This window comes from Hypanus sabinus, assembly GCF_030144855.1.
Source record: "Hypanus sabinus isolate sHypSab1 chromosome 1 unlocalized genomic scaffold, sHypSab1.hap1 SUPER_1_unloc_3, whole genome shotgun sequence".
In the NCBI taxonomy this organism is placed as follows: Eukaryota; Metazoa; Chordata; class Chondrichthyes; order Myliobatiformes; family Dasyatidae; genus Hypanus; species Hypanus sabinus.
The window spans coordinates 782,016-801,958 of NW_026778910.1; positions in this window are offsets into that span (position 1 = coordinate 782,016).

Here is a 19,943-nt window from a genome sequence, read left to right on the forward strand (position 1 = left end):
TCCCTCTGACAGTGTGACACTCTCTCAGTACTGTCCCTCTGACAGTGTGACACTCCCTCAGTACTGTCCCTCTGACAGTGAGACACTCTCTCAGTACTGTAGCTTTGACAGTGTGACACTCGCTCAGTTCTGTCCCTCTGACAGTGTGACACTCCCTCAGTACTGTCCCTTAGCCAGTGTGACACTCCCTCAGTACTGTCCCTCTGACAATGTGACACCCCCTCAGTACTGTCCCTCTGACAGTGTGACACTCCTTCAGTACTCTCCCTCTATCAGTGTGACACTCCCTCAGTTCTGGCCCTCTGACAGTGAGACACTCTCTCTTTACTGTCCCTCAGACAGTGATCCACTCCCTGAGTACTGTCCCTCTGACAGTGTGACACTCCATCAGTACTGTCCCTGTGACAGTGTGACATTCCCTCAGTACTGTCCCTCTGACAGTGAGACACTCCCTCAGTACTGTCCCTCTGACAGTGACACTCCCTCAGTACTGTCCCTCTGATAGTGTAACACTCCCTCACTACTGTCCCTCTGACAATGTGACACTCCCTCTGTACTTTCCCCCTTACAATGTGTCTCTCCCTCAGTACTGCCCTCTGACTTAAAGACACTACCTCAGTACTGCCATGCTGACAGTCTGGCATCCCCTCAGTACTGTCCCTCAGACAGTGTGACACACACTGACTACTGTCCCTCAGACAGTGTGACACTCCTACGGTACTGTTCTTCTGACAGAGTGATTCTCCCTCAGTTCTGTCCCTCTGACAGTCTGACACCCCCTCAGTACTGTCCCTCTGACAGTGTGACACTCCCTCAGTACTGTCCCTTTGACAGTGTGACACTCCCTCAGTACTGTCCCCCTGACAGTCTGACACTCCCTCAGTACTGTCATCCTGACAGTGTGACACTCCCACAGTACTGTCCCTGTGACAGTGTGACACTCCCTCAATACTATCCCACTCACAGTCTGACACTGTCTCAGCACTGTTCCTCTGACAGTGTGACACTCCCTCAGTACTGACCCTCTGACAGTGTGACACTCCCTCAGTACAGTCCCTCTGACAGTGTGACACTCCCTCAGTACTGTTCCTGTGACAGTGTGACATTCCCTCAGTACTGTCATCCTGACAGTGTGACACTCCCTCAGTACTGTCCCTCTGACAGTGAGACACTCCCTCAGTACTGTCCCTCTGACAGTGTGACACTCCCTCAGTACTGTCCCTCTGACTGTGTGACACTCCCTCAGTACTGTCCCTTTGACAGTGTGACACTCGCTCAGTACTGTCCCTCTGACAGTGTGACGTTCCCTCAGAACTGCCACATTTTTAACAAAACTACAAAAGATTATTTACAACATTTCCTCAGTACTTTCCCATTTTCTCTACAAAATTACAAGCTTTAGTTAGAACACATATTCACAAGGGTCAGACAGTCAATATTTCCAAGGCAGTAAGTATATTAAGATTAAAATATTGTTACTGCAGTCTATAAAACAGTCAATATCCCAGAAGGCCCACTGCTCCCAGAAGTCCCCCACTGTTCACATTGCAACCTCGTGCTCTATCTCCAAGCACAGCCAGGCACGAATGTATTCTCAGACAAGTGACGTGGTCTGACCCTCTCTGAGTACCGTCCCTTTTTTCCAAAACATGTGACACTCCCTCAGTACTGTCCCACTAACAGTACGGCACACCCTCGTACTGTCCCTCTGATAGTGTAACACTCCCTCAGTACTGTCCCTCTGACAGTGTGACACTCCCTCAGTACTGTCCCTCTGACAATGTGACACACCCTCTGTACTTTCCCCCTCACAGTGTGTCTCTCCCTCAGTACTGCCCTCTGACGTAAAGACACTACCTCAGTACTGTCATGCTGACAGTCTGGCATCCCCTCAGTACTGTCCCTCAGACAGTGTGACACTCCCACGGTACTGTTCTTCTGACAGAGTGACACTCCCACAGTTCTGTCCCTCTGACAGTCAAACACCCCCTCAGTACTGTCCCTTAGCCAGTGTGACACTCTCTCAGTACTGTCCCTCTGACAGTGTGACATTCCCTCAGTACTGTCCCTCTGACAGTGTGACACTCCCTCAGTACTGTCCATCTGACAGTGGGACACTCTCTCAGTACTGTAGCTTTGACAGTGTGACACTCGCTCAGTTCTGTCCCTCTGACAATGTGACACTCCCTCTGTACTTTCCCCCTCACAGTGTGTCTCTCCCTCAGTACTGCCCTCTGACGTAAAGACACTACCTCAGTACTGTCATGCTGACAGTCTGGCATCCCCTCAGTACTGTCCCTCTGACAGTGTGACACTCTCTCAGTACTGTCCCTCTGACAGTGTGACACTCCCTCAGTACTGTCCCTCTGACAGTGAGACACTCTCTCAGTACTGTAGCTTTGACAGTGTGACACTCGCTCAGTTCTGTCCCTCTGACAGTGTGACACTCCCTCAGTACTGTCCCTTAGCCAGTGTGACACTCCCTCAGTACTGTCCCTCTGACAATGTGACACCCCCTCAGTACTGTCCCTCTGACAATGTGACACCCCCTCAGTACTGTCCCTCTGACAGTGTGACACTCCCTCAGTACTGTCCCTTAGCCAGTGTGACACTCCCTCAGTACTGTCCCTCAGACAATGTGACACCCCCTCAGTACTGTCCCTCTGACAATGTGACACCCCCTCAGTACTGTCCCTCTGACAATGTGACACCCCCTCAGTACTGTTCCTCTATCAGTGTGACACTCCCTCAGTTCTGGCCCTCTGACAGTGAGACACTCTCTCTTTACTGTCCCTCAGACAGTGATCCACTCCCTGAGTACTGTCCCTCTGACAGTGTGACACTCCATCAGTACTGTCCCTGTGACAGTGTGACATTCCCTCAGTACTGTCCCTCTGACAGTGAGACACTCCCTCAGTACTGTCCCTCTGACAGTGACACTCCCTCAGTACTGTCCCTCTGACAGTGAGACACTCCCTCAGTACTGTCCCTCTGACAGTGTCTCTCCCTCAGTACTGCCCTCTGACTTAAAGACACTACCTCAGTACTGCCATGCTGACAGTCTGGCATCCCCTCAGTACTGTCCCTCAGACAGTGTGACACTCCCTGACTACTGTCCCTCAGACAGTGTGACACTCCTACGGTACTGTTCTTCTGACAGAGTGATTCTCCCTCAGTTCTGTCCCTCTGACAGTCTGACACCCCCTCAGTACTGTCCCTCTGACAGTGTGACACTCCCTCAGTACTGTCCCTTTGACAGTGTGACACTCCCTCAGTACTGTCCCCCTGACAGTCTGACACTCCCTCAGTACTGTCATCCTGACAGTGTGACACTCCCACAGTACTGTCCCTGTGACAGTGTGACACTCCCTCAATACTATCCCACTCACAGTCTGACACTGTCTCAGCACTGTTCCTCTGACAGTGTGACACTCCCTCAGTACTGACCCTCTGACAGTGTGACACTCCCTCAGTACAGTCCCTCTGACAGTGTGACACTCCCTCAGTACTGTCCCTCTGACAGTGTGACACTCCCTCAGTACTGTCCCTCTGACTGTGTGACACTCCCTCAGTACTGTCCCTTTGACAGTGTGACACTCGCTCAGTACTGTCCCTCTGACAGTGTGACGTTCCCTCAGAACTGCCACATTTTTAACAAAACTACAAAAGATTATTTACAACATTTCCTCAGTACTTTCCCATTTTCTCTACAAAATTACAAGGTTTAGTTAGAACACATATTCACAATGCTCAGACAGTCAATATTTCCAAGGCAGTAAGTATATTAAGATTAAAATATTGTTACTGCAGTCTATAAAACAGTCAATATCCCAGAAGGCCCACTGCTCCCAGAAGTCCCCCACTGTTCACATTGCAACCTCGTGCTCTATCTCCAAGCACAGCCAGGCACGAATGTATTCTCAGACAAGTGACGTGGTCTGACCCTCTCTGAGTACCGTCCCTTTTTTTCAAAACATGTGACACTCCCTCAGTACTGTCCCACTAACAGTACGGCACACCCTCGTACTGTCCCTCTGATAGTGTAACACTCCCTCAGTACTGTCCCTCTGACAGTGTGACACTCCCTCAGTACTGTCCCTCTGACAATGTGACACTCCCTCAGTACTTTCCCCCTCACAGTGTGTCTCTCCCTCAGTACTGCCCTCTGACGTAAAGACACTACCTCAGTACTGTCATGCTGACAGTCTGGCATCCCCTCAGTACTGTCCCTCAGACAGTGTGACACTCCCACGGTACTGTTCTTCTGACAGAGTGACACTCCCACAGTTCTGTCCCTCTGACAGTCAAACACCCCCTCAGTACTGTCCCTTTGACAGTGTGACACTCGCTCAGTACTGTCCCTCTGACAGTGTGACGTTCCCTCAGAACTGCCACATTTTTAACAAAACTACAAAAGATTATTTACAACATTTCCTCAGTACTTTCCCATTTTCTCTACAAAATTACAAGCTTTAGTTAGAACACATATTCACAAGGGTCAGACAGTCAATATTTCCAAGGCAGTAAGTATATTAAGATTAAAATATTGTTACTGCAGTCTATAAAACAGTCAATATCCCAGAAGGCCCACTGCTCCCAGAAGTCCCCCACTGTTCACATTGCAACCTCGTGCTCTATCTCCAAGCACAGCCAGGCACGAATGTATTCTCAGACAAGTGACGTGGTCTGACCCTCTCTGAGTACCGTCCCTTTTTTCCAAAACATGTGACACTCCCTCAGTACTGTCCCACTAACAGTACGGCACACCCTCGTACTGTCCCTCTGATAGTGTAACACTCCCTCAGTACTGTCCCTCTGACAGTGTGACACTCCCTCAGTACTGTCCCTCTGACAATGTGACACTCCCTCTGTACTTTCCCCCTCACAGTGTGTCTCTCCCTCAGTACTGCCCTCTGACGTAAAGACACTACCTCAGTACTGTCATGCTGACAGTCTGGCATCCCCTCAGTACTGTCCCTCAGACAGTGTGACACTCCCACGGTACTGTTCTTCTGACAGAGTGACACTCCCACAGTTCTGTCCCTCTGACAGTCAAACACCCCCTCAGTACTGTCCCTCTGACAGTGTGACACTCTCTCAGTACTGTCCCACTGACTGTGTGTCACTCCCACAGTACTGTCCATCTGACAGTGTGACACTCCCTCAGTACTGTTCGTCTGACAGTGTGACACTCCCTCTCTACTATCTCTCTGACAGTCTGACACTCCCTCAGTACTATCCCACTGACAGTGTGAAAATCCCACGGTACCATCCCCTGACAGTGTGACACTCCCACAGTTCTGTCCCTCTGACAGTCAAACACCCCCTCAGTACTGTCCCTCTGACAGTGTGACACTCTCTCAGTACTGTCCCTCTGACAGTGTGACACTCCCTCAGTACTGTCCCTCTGACAGTGTGACACTCCCTCAGTACTGTCCCTCTGACAGTGAGACACTCTCTCAGTACTGTAGCTTTGACAGTGTGACACTTGCTCAGTTCTGTCCCTCTGACAGTGTGACACTCCCTCAGTACTGTCCCTTAGCCAGTGTGACACTCCCTCAGTACTGTCCCTCTGACAATGTGACACCCCCTCAGTACTGTCCCTCTGACAATGTGACACCCCCTCAGTACTGTCCCTCTGACAGTGTGACACTCCTTCAGTACTCTCCCTCTATCAGTGTGACACTCCCTCAGTTCTGGCCCTCTGACAGTGAGACACTCTCTCTTTACTGTCCCTCAGACAGTGATCCACTCCCTGAGTACTGTCCCCCTGATAGTGTGATACTACCGCAGTACTGTCCCTCTGACAGTGTGACACTCCATCAGTACTGTCCCTGTGACAGTGTGACATTCCCTCAGTACTGTCCCTCTGACAGTGTGACACTCCTTCAGTACTCCCTCTATCAGTGTGACACTCCCTCAGTTCTGGCCCTCTGACAGTGAGACACTCTCTCTTTACTGTCCCTCAGACAGTGATCCACTCCCTGAGTACTGTCCCTCTGACAGTGTGACACTCCATCAGTACTGTCCCTGTGACAGTGTGACATTCCCTCAGTACTGTCCCTCTGACAGTGAGACACTCTCTCTTTACTGTCCCTCAGACAGTGTGACATTCCCTCAGTACTGTCCCTCTGACAGTGAGACACTCCCTCAGTACTGTCCCTCTGACAGTGACACTCCCTCAGTACTGTCCCTCTGATAGTGTAACACTCCCTCTCTACTGTCCCTCTGACAATGTGACACTCCCTCTGTACTTTCCCCCTTACAGTGTGTCTCTCCCTCAGTACTGCCCTCTGACTTAAAGACACTACCTCAGTACTGCCATGCTGACAGTCTGGCATCCCCTCAGTACTGTCCCTCAGACAGTGTGACACTCCCTGACTACTGTCCCTCAGACAGTGTGACACTCCTACGGTACTGTTCTTCTGACAGAGTGATTCTCCCTCAGTTCTGTCCCTCTGACAGTCTGACACCCCCTCAGTACTGTCCCTCTGACAGTGTGACACTCCCTCAGTACTGTCCCTTTGACAGTGTGACACTCCCTCAGTACTGTCCCCCTGACAGTCTGACACTCCCTCAGTACTTTAGCTCTGACAGTGTGACGCTCCCTTAGTTCTGTCCCCCTGACCGTGAGACACTCCCTCTGTAATGTCCCTCTGACAGTTTGAGACTCCCTCAGTACTGTCCCACTGACAGTGTGTCACTCCCACAGTACTGTCCATCTGACAGTGTGACACTCCCTCAGTACTGTCCCACTGACAGTGTGTCACTCCCACAGTACTGTCCATCTGACAGTGTGACACTCCCTCAGTACTGTCCGTCTGACAGTGTGACACTCCCACAGTACTGTCCCTCTGACAGTGTGACACTCCCTCTCTACTATCTCTCTGACAGTCTGACACCCCCTCAGTACTATCCCACTGACAGTGTGAAAATCCCACGGTACCATCCCCTGACAGTGTGACACTCCCTCAGTACTGTCCCTTTGTCAGTGTGACACTCCCTCAGTCCTCTCGCTCTAACAGTGTGACACTCCCTCAGTACTCTCCCTCTAACTGTTTGACACTCCCTCAGTACTGTCCCTCTGACAGTGAGACACTCCCTCTGTACTGTCCCTCAGACAGTGATCCACTTCCTCAGTACTGTCCCTCAGACAGTGAACCACTTCCTCTGTACTGTCCGTCAGACAGTGATCCACTTCCTCTGTATTGTCCGTCAGACAGTGATCCACTTCCTCTGTACTGTCCCTCAGACAGTGTGACACTCCCTCAGTACTGTCCCTCAGACAGTGATCCACTTCCTCAGTACTGTCTCTCAGACAGTGATCCACTTCCTCTGTACTGTCCCTCAGACAGTGATCCACTTCCTCAGTACTGTCTCTCAGACAGTGATCCACTTCCTCTGTACTGTCCCTCAGACAGTGATCCACTTCCTCTGTACTGTCCCTCAGACAGTGATCCACTTCCTCAGTACTGTCCCTCTGACAGTGTGACACTCCCTCAGTACTGTACCCTGACAGTGTGACACTCCCTCAGTACTGTCCCTCTGACAGTGTGACACTCCCTCAGTACTGTCCCTCTGACAGTGTGACACTCCCTCAGTACTGTACCCTGACAGTGTGACACTCCCTCAGTACTGTCCCTCTGACAGTGTGACACTCCCTCAGTACTGTCCCTCTGACAGTGTGACACTCCCTCAGTACTGTCCCTCTGACAGTGTGACACTCCCTCAGTACTGTCCTTCTGACAGTGTGTCATTTCCTCATTTCCATCACTCGGATAATGTTCCATGTTCCCTGTCACTTTTCATTCAAAGTACAAAGCTCAATGCATGGAGAGAGTGCAGGGTAGATTTTGGAGGGTGTTGATCAAACTCGAGGGACTGAGTTATGCAGAGAGGTTGTGTATTTTAGGTTTTATTGAAGCCAAGGCTAATATGGTGTGTCTTCCCAAGGTACATAAAATCATGAGGCATGGAAATAGGATGAATAAACCCAATCTTTTACCAGGACTGCTGAATTAAGAAACAGAAGTCTCCTGTTTTCGGTAAGATGGGAGAGATTAGTCGACATACATTGGATGGGCTGAAGGGCCTGTTCCTGTGCTGTTTGACTCGACCATCATTCGACAGTGTGACATTCTTTGAGCACTGACACTGTGGTGGTTTGTCTGATGTGCGACACAGTCCACTGAGGTACAGTGGCATCGTGGTTAGCACAACACTTTACAGTACCAGTGACCAGGGTTCCATTCCCACTGCTCTCTGTAAGAAGTTTGTACATTCTTTGTGGCTTCCTCCTACATCCAAAGACACACTGATTGGTAGGTGAATTGGCCATTCCAAAGAGAGGAAAGGGAAGGAGGAGGGGCATCGGAGGCAGGTGATGAGCATGAAGTGAGGGGGGAACCAGAATAGGGATTGGATAGAGAGAGAAGGGGTAAGGGAGAGAAATTACTGGAAGTTAGAGACATTGATATTCTTGCCATCAGGTGGGAGGTTACCCAGATGGGTTGAGGTTTGGCTCTTCCAGCCTGAGTTTGGCCTCATTATGGCCATGGACAGACATGTCAGAATGGGAATGGGTATTGAACTGAGTCACCGATGGAGGATCTGCCTTTTGCTGTGGATGGAGCGAATATGTTCAACAGAACAGCCCCTCAATCTGTGTCGGGTCTTACTGATGTAGAGCAGTGCAGACCGAGAGCATGGAATACAGTCGATGACCCTGACAGAACCTCAGGTGAAGTGTGGGAAGTGTGGTGAAGAGCATGGAAGGACTATTTGGGGCTTTGAATGATGGAGAGGAAGGAGGTCGAGGGGCAGGTGGGATTAGTGCAGGTGTAGTATCTGCCCCTCCTCCCTCCACATTCTGGCTCCTCCCCGCCTTATTTACCAATCGTGGTGAAGGGTCTCAGCCCAAACACTCTCTGTGTATTCCTCTCTATAGATGCTGACTGACCTGCTGTGTTCCTCTGGTATGATGTGTGTACTGACGATCTTTATTACCACCCCGAACCCCCCCAATCTCAGTCCGGTTTCAGGGTCTCAACCCAAAACATCTACGATTCCTTTCCTGCCACAGACCTGCTGACCCACTGAGTTCCTTCTGTGGTTGTTTGTTGCTCCAGATTCCCACATCTGCCGTCCTTTGTGTCTCCAGAGGCCGGAGGTCAGTCGGTATGCAAACGACATGTAAATTGACGATGTTGTGATTAGCAGGGAAGCGTGTCAAATGTTGCCACAGGACAAAGTGCTGGTGAAAAGTTCGGTGATGCAATGGCAGATGGAATTTAACCTGAACAAGTGTGAGGTGATGGATTTTGGAAAGTCAATGCCAACACTAAATAGTGGGGCCACAAGGAAAGGTGTCAAGCAGAGAACTGTCAACAATACTAGAGCTTCTCAGCAAATCTCACAGAATGTCTGACTCATTGAGTTCCTTCAGCATTTTCTATGTGTTGCTCAAACTTTCCGGCATCTGCAGAATGGCTTGTGTTTATAAGCAGAGACTCTGAGACCACTGTTGTCTGACAGTAGTAACACAGGTGGATGGGACGGTGAAAGAGGAGACAGTATACTTCCCTTCATGGGTCAGTGTGCACAGTATCAGAGTTGGGATGATATGTTGCAATGTTACAAGCCTCCGGTCAGACTGCACTCGGAGAACTGAGGAAGTTATTGTGCTGCAGAGAACTCATTGGAGATTTAACAGAATTACCTCTGGATTGAAGGACATCCATTTTCTTTTCTCTTTTTTCCCCTCTCTGTCTCTCATCCTCCTCTCTCCCTCTCACTCTCTCACTCTCTGGAGTGAAGGAGGACAAGAGGTGACCTGATAGGAATAGAGTGCTAGGAGAGGCACATACAGCGAGGGTCACTAAAATGCTTCCTGGGTTGGAAGACATCCATTTTACTGACATATAGAGCTTGTTTTCTATCTTGGTTTAATCTCTCTCCCTCTCCCCCTCTCCCTCACTCCCGCCCTCACTTCCCCACCCCCTCTCTGCCTCTCCATCTTCCTGTCCCTCGCCCGCCTTCTCACTCACCCATGCCCTCACCTTCTCCCAATTCCTCATACTCACCCTCACCCTCTCCCCACACTCACCCTCACCCTCTCCCTCTCATTCCACCCTCTCCATCCCTTCTTCTCCATCTCTCTCACCCTTTCACCCTCTCTCTCTCTCTCTCTCTCTCTCTCTCTCTCTCTCTCTCTGGAGAACAAGGGTTCTCTCTCTGGTGAAGGAGGACAAGGGGTGACCTGATAGGAATAGAATGCTAGGAGAGAGACAGAGAGGGTTGATCACGAGAATGTATTTTTGTCATGGTGAGGTGTCAGCAACAAGAGGATGCAGGGCAAAGGAGCCAAGGAGGGGTTTCAAAGGGGGTCTGAGAGGAAATTATTTTCTGTCGGTTTAGCTTTGAATGCATTGCTCGAGGTGCCCCAGGCAGATACATTCAGTGTGTTTAAGAGGCATTGGAACAGACACTAGAATGGGCAGGAACAGAAGGATACAGACCTAAAGTGGGCAAAAGGGCAGACGAGACAGCAGGAGTGTGGAGGGCTGGAGAGCCCATTGCTGTCCTGGATAAAGCCGGGAACTGAGAACCACAACCAAGTCCACCAATGATCAGACTCTGTACAGCATCCAACCGCCATTAAACAGGACGTAGAACCCCAAAAACTGCATCAATGATCAGACTCTGTACAGCATCCCACCACCATTAAACACGACGTAGAACCCCAAACATTGCACCAATGATCAGACTCTGTACAGCATCCCACCGCCATTAAACAGGACATAGAACCCCAAAAATTGCATCAATGGCGGACTCTGTACAGCATCCCACCACCATTAAACAGGACGTAGAACCTCAAATATTGCATCAATGATCAGTGTCTGTACAACGTCTCACATCACCAGTTCTTGCCAGAGTTGGCTACAAGCATGGAATTACATACCCAGGATCAGTCCACTGCTCATCTCCAGAGTTAATCAGACAGACATTTCAGGGGTCACTGCCCCCTCCTGCAGCAGCTGCACTGTGTGGATAAAATTGTTGAAGAGAACACTTAAATCAGGAAAGGGAAACAAAATGAGGAAGTATTCACAAATGATTAACCCATTCAATCCAACAGTGACATTATTTTTGCTTAGCCTAGGGACTGCTGCACTGTGGGATAGGACTCTCAGTCAGAGCCCTCTCTCTCTCCGTAACCCCACTCTGGACCACACACCCCTCCCTCTCTCTGTAACCCCACTCTGGACCACACACCCCTCCCTCTCTCTGTAACCCCACTCTGGACCACACACCCCTCCCTCTCTCTGTAACCCCACTCTGGACCACACACCCCTCCCTCTCTCTGTAACCCCACTCTGGACCACACACCCCTCCCTGTCTCTGCAACTCGACCCCCTCTGGACCAGTTGTCCCATCCAAATTTCAGTCTCTTGATCGATAAATAGGGATGATGAGGGGAATCCAGCTGATCGTTTTGAAAAGGCAAGTGATGTGAGACCACGTCAGGATTGAAGGTGCAGCCCAGATAGGTTAATTGGCCATTTTAAACCGTTCCGACTGAACAGCTATTCAGTACAGTCTGAGAGGAACTGACGGGAATTTACGAATAGATTGTGGGTGTTGTGATCACCCCATAAACTGTCAGATTTAGACTCGATGGGCCAAATGTCTCCAATGTCCTCAGGAGATACGGAATTGTAAACAGGCTGGACTGAGAGTTTGTTGAGCAACAGGAAAGAATTAAATCTGAAAATGTTGTCTTTCAGAATGAATGGAAGTACAGAGTGGATCAGATCACTGAACTGTTCCCACAACCGATAGACTCACTTTCAAGGACGTTTCATCTCCTGTTCTTGATATTTATTGTTCTTTTCTCTTTTGTATTTGCACAGTTTGTTCTCTTTTCACAATAGTTGATGGTCCGTCCTTTTGGGTGTGGTCTTTCATGGATTCTATTGTGCTTCTTGGATTAACTGTGTATCCCCGCAAGAAATTCATTCTCAGGGTTGTGTATGGTGACACATATATACTTTGATAATAAATTTATTTTAGTTTTGTACTTTGGAAGTTCATTCCCTTTATGAACATATGTTAATGACTGGAACTTGGGCACTGGACAGAGTTTCCAAGCTGACAGATGAAGCGAACTTGGAGAAGTGGTGGATCGAGAGGAGGATTGTGGGAGAATTCAAGGAGATAATTATAGTATGGGGAGGTAGCAGAGAAGGAACAAGTGTAAGTTTTCACTGAGAAAAGCGAAGTGCTAAATGCAGGGAGGAAGAAAGAAAAGAGGATGCAATTCTGCAAGCCGTGCTGGAAAGGGGAAAGACATGGAGAAAATGTGCTTAGTTCATCACAGGGGGCAAGACAGGTGAAGAAGTGGTTGGAGAAACATCTTATATAGTGACAGAAATGAGAGATAACTTTAATGAGAGGGTGGTGAATTTGAGCAATTCATTGCTCCAGATGGGGTCGAAGTCATAGAACATATTCAAAGCAGAGGTTGTTAGGACCTTTAGTCAGGGTGTCAATGGTTATGGGATGAAGGCAGGAGAATGTGGGTTGAGAGAGTTAATAAATCAGCCACAATGGAATGGCGGAGCAGACTCAATGGGCCGAATGGTCTATTTCTGCTTCTCTGTCTTATGGACTTATGTTCACAATGAAACATTCTGAAAAGCCTACTACAGGGGTTCCAAACCTTTTTATGCCGTGGACCCCGACCATTAACCAAGGGTCCACAGACCCCAGGTTAGGAACCACTGCTCTAATGTTTAGTCTGGTAGTTGGATTTTGGGGAAAAGTTCGGGGTGTGTGTTAGAGATAAACTGTGTGTGTTAGAAATAAACTGAAATTATTCCAGATTCAGGAGGTTCAGTTCTAAGGGTTGACTGGATTCTGAGGGTCTCTAGAGATGAGGGTGGAAAAGTGAAAAAAATGGAAAGAACTAGATACAAGGTTGAACTGTCCTCAGTGGATAACTGCACACCCTCCAGCACACTCATACACCAAACCACTGGTTACAAGTCCACAGGGACAAGCAATAATTTTAACTTTCACAGTTTTGGGTTCAGTTTCATCGTGAACTTCCTCCTCTATTTGAATCATAGAAAGCATGTTGACCGGATGCATCACGGCTTGGTACAGTAACTGCTCTGTCTGTGACCGCAAGAAACTTCACATCACAGAAACAAGCCTCCCCTCCATGGCCTCTGCCTACACTTCCTGCTGCCTGAGTAAAGCAGCCAGCATTGTCAAAAACCCCACACACCCCGGACATTCTCACCTCTCCCCTCTCCCGTCAAGCCAAGTCAAGTTTATTGTCATTTAATTGGATACATGTTTATCATCAAACGATACGATCCACTGGACCAAGGTGTAAAGCACAGTAGTACACATAATACACATGCACAATAACTTAAAGGTTAAAATCAACAGATGAATTAAGCATAAATAAAGTAAATTTGAAATATTAAATATTATAAGGCACAGACAGATTTGCCGGTGACACTTTGAATGCGATACAGCAGGGAGTTCAGAAGCCTCTCTGTTCTCCGACTCATCATCGCTGCTGATGAGGATAACCAATGTTGTCTCATCTGCAAACTAGAGGACACGGTTTGAGTCATGGGTCAGGAGTGTGAATTCCAGTGGACTGGGAACACAGCCCTGGGGAGTACCTGTGCTCAGTGTAATGGGACTGGAGACATTACTGCCTACATGGACTGATTGTGGCCTTTCTGTTAAGAAGTCCAGGATCCAGTTACGGAGGAAGGAGTTGAGACGTGGTGAAAATAGCTTCCCTTTATTTCCTGAGGTATGATGGTGTTAAATGCCAAAATGAAATCTATAACAGCTGCCTGACATAGGAGACCCCTTTTCCCAACTGGGGCAGCACAGAGTGGAGGGCAGAGGTCACTGATCATCAGACGATCAATTCAAGTGATAATCAAACTGGAAAGGGTCCAATGTGGCCGGGATTAAGGCTTTAATGTGTTCAGTGACCAGCCACTCCAAGCATTTCATAATGGCTGATGTTAATGGCACACGACAATGGTCATTTTGACAGGTTACCGTCACCTTCTTTAGAACTGGACTGAACATTGCTATCTTGAAAACCGAGGAGACAATAAGCATTTCCAGAGAGATGTTGAATATATTCGTCAGCACCTCGGTTGTCTGGGCTGTGCAGTCTTTTGGAACCTGACCTGGTCTATTATCGGGCCCTTCAGCTTTGCGTGAGTCGACTTGGCCAGGGTCTTCCTCACCTCAGCTTCTGCCAGGTGGAGTGTCTGCTCCACTGGAGGGAGGGGTGCTTTCCTCGCCCGCACTTTCCTCTGTGCGTCAACCTGGGTGTAAAAGATATTCAGCCTGTCGGGGAGTGAGGTGTCCTGGTCACTGATGCAGAGTGCAGACTTGTGGTTTGTAATCCTCAGAATTCAATGAAACCACAGACCGTAAGTTACAGGAGCAGAATGAGACCATTTGGCCCAGCAAATCTGCTCTGACAATCAATCATGGCTGATTCTTTTCTCCCCTCCTCAGCCCCACTCCCTGATGCTCTCCCCATAATCACTGATGCCGTGTCCAATCGAGAACCTATTAAACTCTGCCTTGAATACACCCGTCAACCTGGTCTCCACAGCTGCCTGCGGTAACAAAGACTACTAATTCACCACATCTGGCTAAAGAAATTTCTCCACATCTCTGTTTTAGATAGACTTCCCTCTATCCTGGTGCTGTGCCTTCTTGCCCTCGACTACCTCGCCATAGGAAAATTCCTTTCCACAGCTACTCTGCCTAGGCCTTTTAAAAGTTCAAAAGGTTTCAAAGTCATGCCCCCTCATCCTTCTAAATTTTAATGAGTACAGAACCAGAGCTGTCAAATGTTCCTTGTACGATAACTCTTTCATTCATAGAATCATACTTGCGAACCTCCTCCAAACCCTCTCTAATGCTGGCACATCTTTTCTCAGATCAGAGCACAAAACTGTTCACAATATTGAAGGTGAGGCCTCACCGGTGCCCTATAAAGCCTCAGCATCACATCCCTACTCTTATGTTCTAGATATCTTGAAATGAATGTGAATATTGCATTTGCCTTCCTCACCACCAACTCTACCTGCAAGTTAACCTGTGGGTATTCTACACAAGGATTCCCAATTCGCTTTGCATATCAGTTTTTATATTTTGTCCAAGTTTAGAAAATAGTCTGTACATTTGTTTCTACTACCAATGTACATGACCATACATTTTCCAACATTGTATTTCATTTGAAACTTTCTTGCCAATTCTCCTAATCTGTCTAATGCCTTCTGTAGCCTCTCGACTTCCTCAAAACTACCTGCTCCTCCACCTATCGTCATATCGCCTGTAAACTTTGCAAGAACTCTATCAAATCCATCATTCAAATGTTTGACATATAATGTAAAAAGCATCGGTCCCAACACAAACCCCTATGGAAGACCACTTGAACCAGCATCCAACCAGGAAATGTTCCTTTATTCCTAGTCTTTGCCTCCTGCCAATCAATCACTGCTTTATCCATCTACAATCTTTCCTGCAATACCATGGATTCATAGCTTGTTAAGAGGCTTCATGTGTGGCTCCTTTTTAAAGGCCTTCTGAAAATCCAAGTGCATAATATCAACTGATTCTCCTTTGTCCATCCTGCTTGCTTATTCTGCATTCTGCATTCTGTTATTGCTTTACCTTGTTCTACCTCAATGCACTATGTAATAATCTGATCTGTAGAAACAGTATGCAAAACAAGCTTTACAGTGTGTTGGCATATGAGACAATAATACACTGATTTCAGTGCCAATGTTAGTTTTTAAATAGTTATGGATAAAGACAGTGCAGGACCAGAGGTTCAAATCTGGAACTGGAGCAGGGTTGACTTGGAGGGTATTATGCAGGATCTAGCTGGGGTCGACTGGAATGTGGAGGGCTTTTAGCGGGGCCATAACAAGAGTAAAGGGCAGCATGTTTCTCTTAGGGTGAAGGATAAACATAACGTTCAAATCTCAATCAGAATTAGGCTTATTATCACTGACAGATATCAGATGTGTTGTTTTGTAGCAACAGTGCAGTGTAAAACAGAAGAAATATAGTAAAAATTAACAAATATGGTGGGGTAGTGTTCATGGACTATTCAGAAACCTGACATCAAAGGAGAAGAGGCTCTGACTAAATCGTTGAATGTGGGTCTATTCAGTCTCCTGTACCTCCTCCTCGAAGGCAGCAATGAGAAGAGGGCATGACCTGAATGGTGAGGTTCCCTCATGATGGATGCTGCCCTCTTGAGGCATCACCTATTGAAGATTCAGATTCAGATTCAGTTTATTGTCATTTAGAAATCACAAATGCAATGCAGATAAAAAATGAGACAACGTTCCTCCAGACTGATATCACAAAAAAACATGACAAAACAGACTACACCAGAAATTCCACATAATGTTTGGCAATCCCCAATCCAGATTCCGGAGAGGCTGCTGAGTATTAATATCGTGCTACCATCTTAGGGCGTTCCCCGGAAAGGAGCTCCAATCCCACCAGACAAACAAGACCAAAAACTAAAGCTACAAGACCTGCACAAAACCACATAGTTATAATATATAGTTACAACAGTGCAAACAATAGCATAATTGATAAAAATAAAACAGACTATGGGCACAGTAAAAATAGTCCAAAGATGTTAAAAGACTATAAGTACAAAAGAAACCACCACACAGTTTCCACAAGTCCCCAGGGTCCCGATTGACACGTCATCCCATGCCAGCAGCAGAAGGGAATATCCCCACTATGGACTTCCACGGCACCGCCCGACTCAGCCTCGCAACCGCAGCACACAGTGAAAGCTCCGTCGAACCCAGCCTCACAGACGCAGCACCCACCAAATGCGACCTGACTGCAGCGGACTCCGAGTCTGTCAAACCTCCGAGCCTCCGACCATCCCTCCGGCACAGCTTCTCCGAGAACCATCCTCTGCTGAGCGTATTAAGTCACGCCCGCCAATGGCCATCAGCAACGCGACCCTGAGGACTGGGGGCCTGTTTATTCCAGCAGAGACCCGGACCTCATTGCAGCAGCAGCAATAAAGAAGGTCTTCCTGGAGATTTCCAGATGTTCCTCCGTGCTCCCGCGTCTGTTTTTCATCCAATTATGATTGTGCATGGCACCCTGCTTCACAAGTAACAGATAATCAGCTCTGGAGTCCTCGATGCCCTTGATAGTGGGGATGCTTGAGCTGTGATGGAGCTGGCTGAGTCTAGAACCCTCTGCAGCTTTTTACAACTTTCTGCATACCAGACGGTGATGCAACCAGTCAGAATGTTCTTAACGGTACATCTGTAGAAACTTGCTCGAGTGGTTGGTGACACTGAACTCTCCTCAAACTCCTATTGAAGTATTTCTGTTCATCAACATCTCAGAGCTCTGTGTGAGGGAGCTGAGAAGAAAGTGAAAACTCCAGTTATCCTCTGACTTTGTTCCCATGGATTGTCGTGAGGCAAATATCATGCCACTCTGTAAGCTGGGAGAGATAAAACAGGGAACTATAGAGCTCTCAGCCTAACGTGATGAACAATTTATGTAGCCAAGCTGCCAAAATGTAATTAATATGGCTCTCTGAGGTGGGTGGCTCTCAAACATGAAACACCAAGGAAGATCTAAGCAACACCAACAAAATGCTGGAGGAACTCAGCAGGTCAGACAGCATCTGTGGAAATGAATAAACGTTTCAGACAAGACCCTTAATTAGGACTGAAAAGGATGGGGTCAGAAGCTGGGGGAGAGGTTTGCAATCTGTCAGGTGACAGGTAAGTCCAAGTGAGGGGGGTAAATGGTATTGGAGTATAAAAGTTGCATTATTTGCTGTGTAACCAAAACTATGTAGTCAGCTTGCTATGCATGTATCCAAGATGAAATCCTAGGAATGTAGAAGACAATGGTGTGTTAGAGGAAGCTAAGAGATGTAAATTATGTAATCTGAGTTTGCTATTTGCTATGCATGTACCCAATTTAGCAGGAGAATGAAATATTAAGAATGTAGAAGACAATGGTGTGTTAAAGAAAGGTAGCTAAGAGATGTAGATTAGAACATGATTAAGTCAATGGGTAGAAACAATAGTGGCGGATGTACGTGTGGTACGCGACTATAGACCGATTGCAGATGCTAATGCAACTAAACCAGGAGATTGCTATAAAACATGCTGTGTCCAAGGATCAGTGGGCAATCAGCGACTAGCTCAATGACTGTCTCAGCTTTGATTTGCAAATTAAAGTTTAACCCTTTTTGAAGAATCTTCTGCGTCTCCTGGTCATTTGTGGGGCATGAGAAACCATGACAATGGGTGAGTGGGGAAGGGTGGATGAAGTAAGAAGCTGGGACGTAATCGGTGGAAGAGATGAAGGGCAGCAGATGGAATCTAATAGAAGAAGAGAGTGGGCCTCAGAAGAAAGGAAAGGTGGTGGGGAATGATAGCGAGGTATTGGACAGGTCATGCGGGTGGGGGAGGGAAAGAGAAGTGGCTTAGAGGGCCACTAGAATGTGTAATGAGGAATACAACTAAAAAGGGGGAGGAGAGACAGAGGGGAATGGTTACCAGAAGTTAGAGAAGAGAAACACGGTATCATAGTGTCAGTATAGCGTATTACAGCACCAGCACCTGGGGGTCAGTCCGTGCTGCTGTCTGTAAGGAGTCTGCATGTCCACTCTGTGACCTCATGGGTTTCCTCTGAGTTTCCTCCCCCAAAGACATTCGGGTGAGGGTGAGTAAGTTGCGCTCATGCGATGTTGGTGACTCTCGCAGGCTGCCCCCAGCACAATCCTTGGAATGCGTTGGTCATTGACAGAATGGAATATTTTGATGTTTTGATGTATAAGTGACAAATAATCTACATTTTGAGAAAGTTATGCTCAAGCCATCAGATTGGAATATGAGGTGTTGCTCCTGCAACCTGAATTTGGCCTCAAGCCGGTGTGGGATGGGAAGTATGGAAAGGAGGATACAAAGAAGGCAATCACTCCCCCATCACTATCCACCACCTCGGGATGCCCCAAAACCTGACAGCCAATGACGAGTGCTCGATGTGTGGTCACTGGGAACCACAGAAGCCAATGTGCACACACCTCAGTCACCACATGAACGGCAGCAGTTCATGGTAGTGGGACAACTCTACCTTCCTGTTAGGTCAGAACCCACATACTGAATGAGAAGAGAACACATCGGCATTTGTGGACCCAATTGATTTCAGTGGCCTCTATTTCCCTGTGCTCTGATTGGTCAGAAACACACTCAGGAGTACCTCCTGTGTCAAATAAAGTGACCACTGAGTGTATGTCTATCGTCTTCTGCTGCTGTAGCCCATACACACAAGGTTTTATATGTCGTGCATTCAGAGATGCTCTTCCCCAAGCCACAGTGGTAATTTCTCGCATTAAGAAGACATTTTACCCAGACTGCCACTCACTTGATTTTTTGTTTTGTTTTTCACATCTTCTCTGTAAACTGGAGAGTCTGTTGTACATGAATATCCCAAGAGAGCAGCAGATTCTGAGATACTCAAACCACCCCATCTGGCACCAACAATCATTCCAAGGTCAAAGTCACTTAGATCACATTTGAATTGAACCACACATTGCTCTGCAACGAACCCGATCACAAGCTGTATCGGCCCTTGCCCTTCCTTTGGACAACATCGGTGGCACGGAGAAGCTGGGAGTTGCATGGGCAGCTGCCGGTCTCCCATACAACCCTGCTTGGAAACTGTCCAAGGCGCAAATCCATTGTCTCGAGACTAACAGATGCCTACATAAGTGTTGTTTACACTTGAAAGCTGTGATCTCAGACACTGTATTCTTTACTGTGATCTCGCAGACTGTATTCTTTACTGTGACCTCACACACTGTATTCTATACT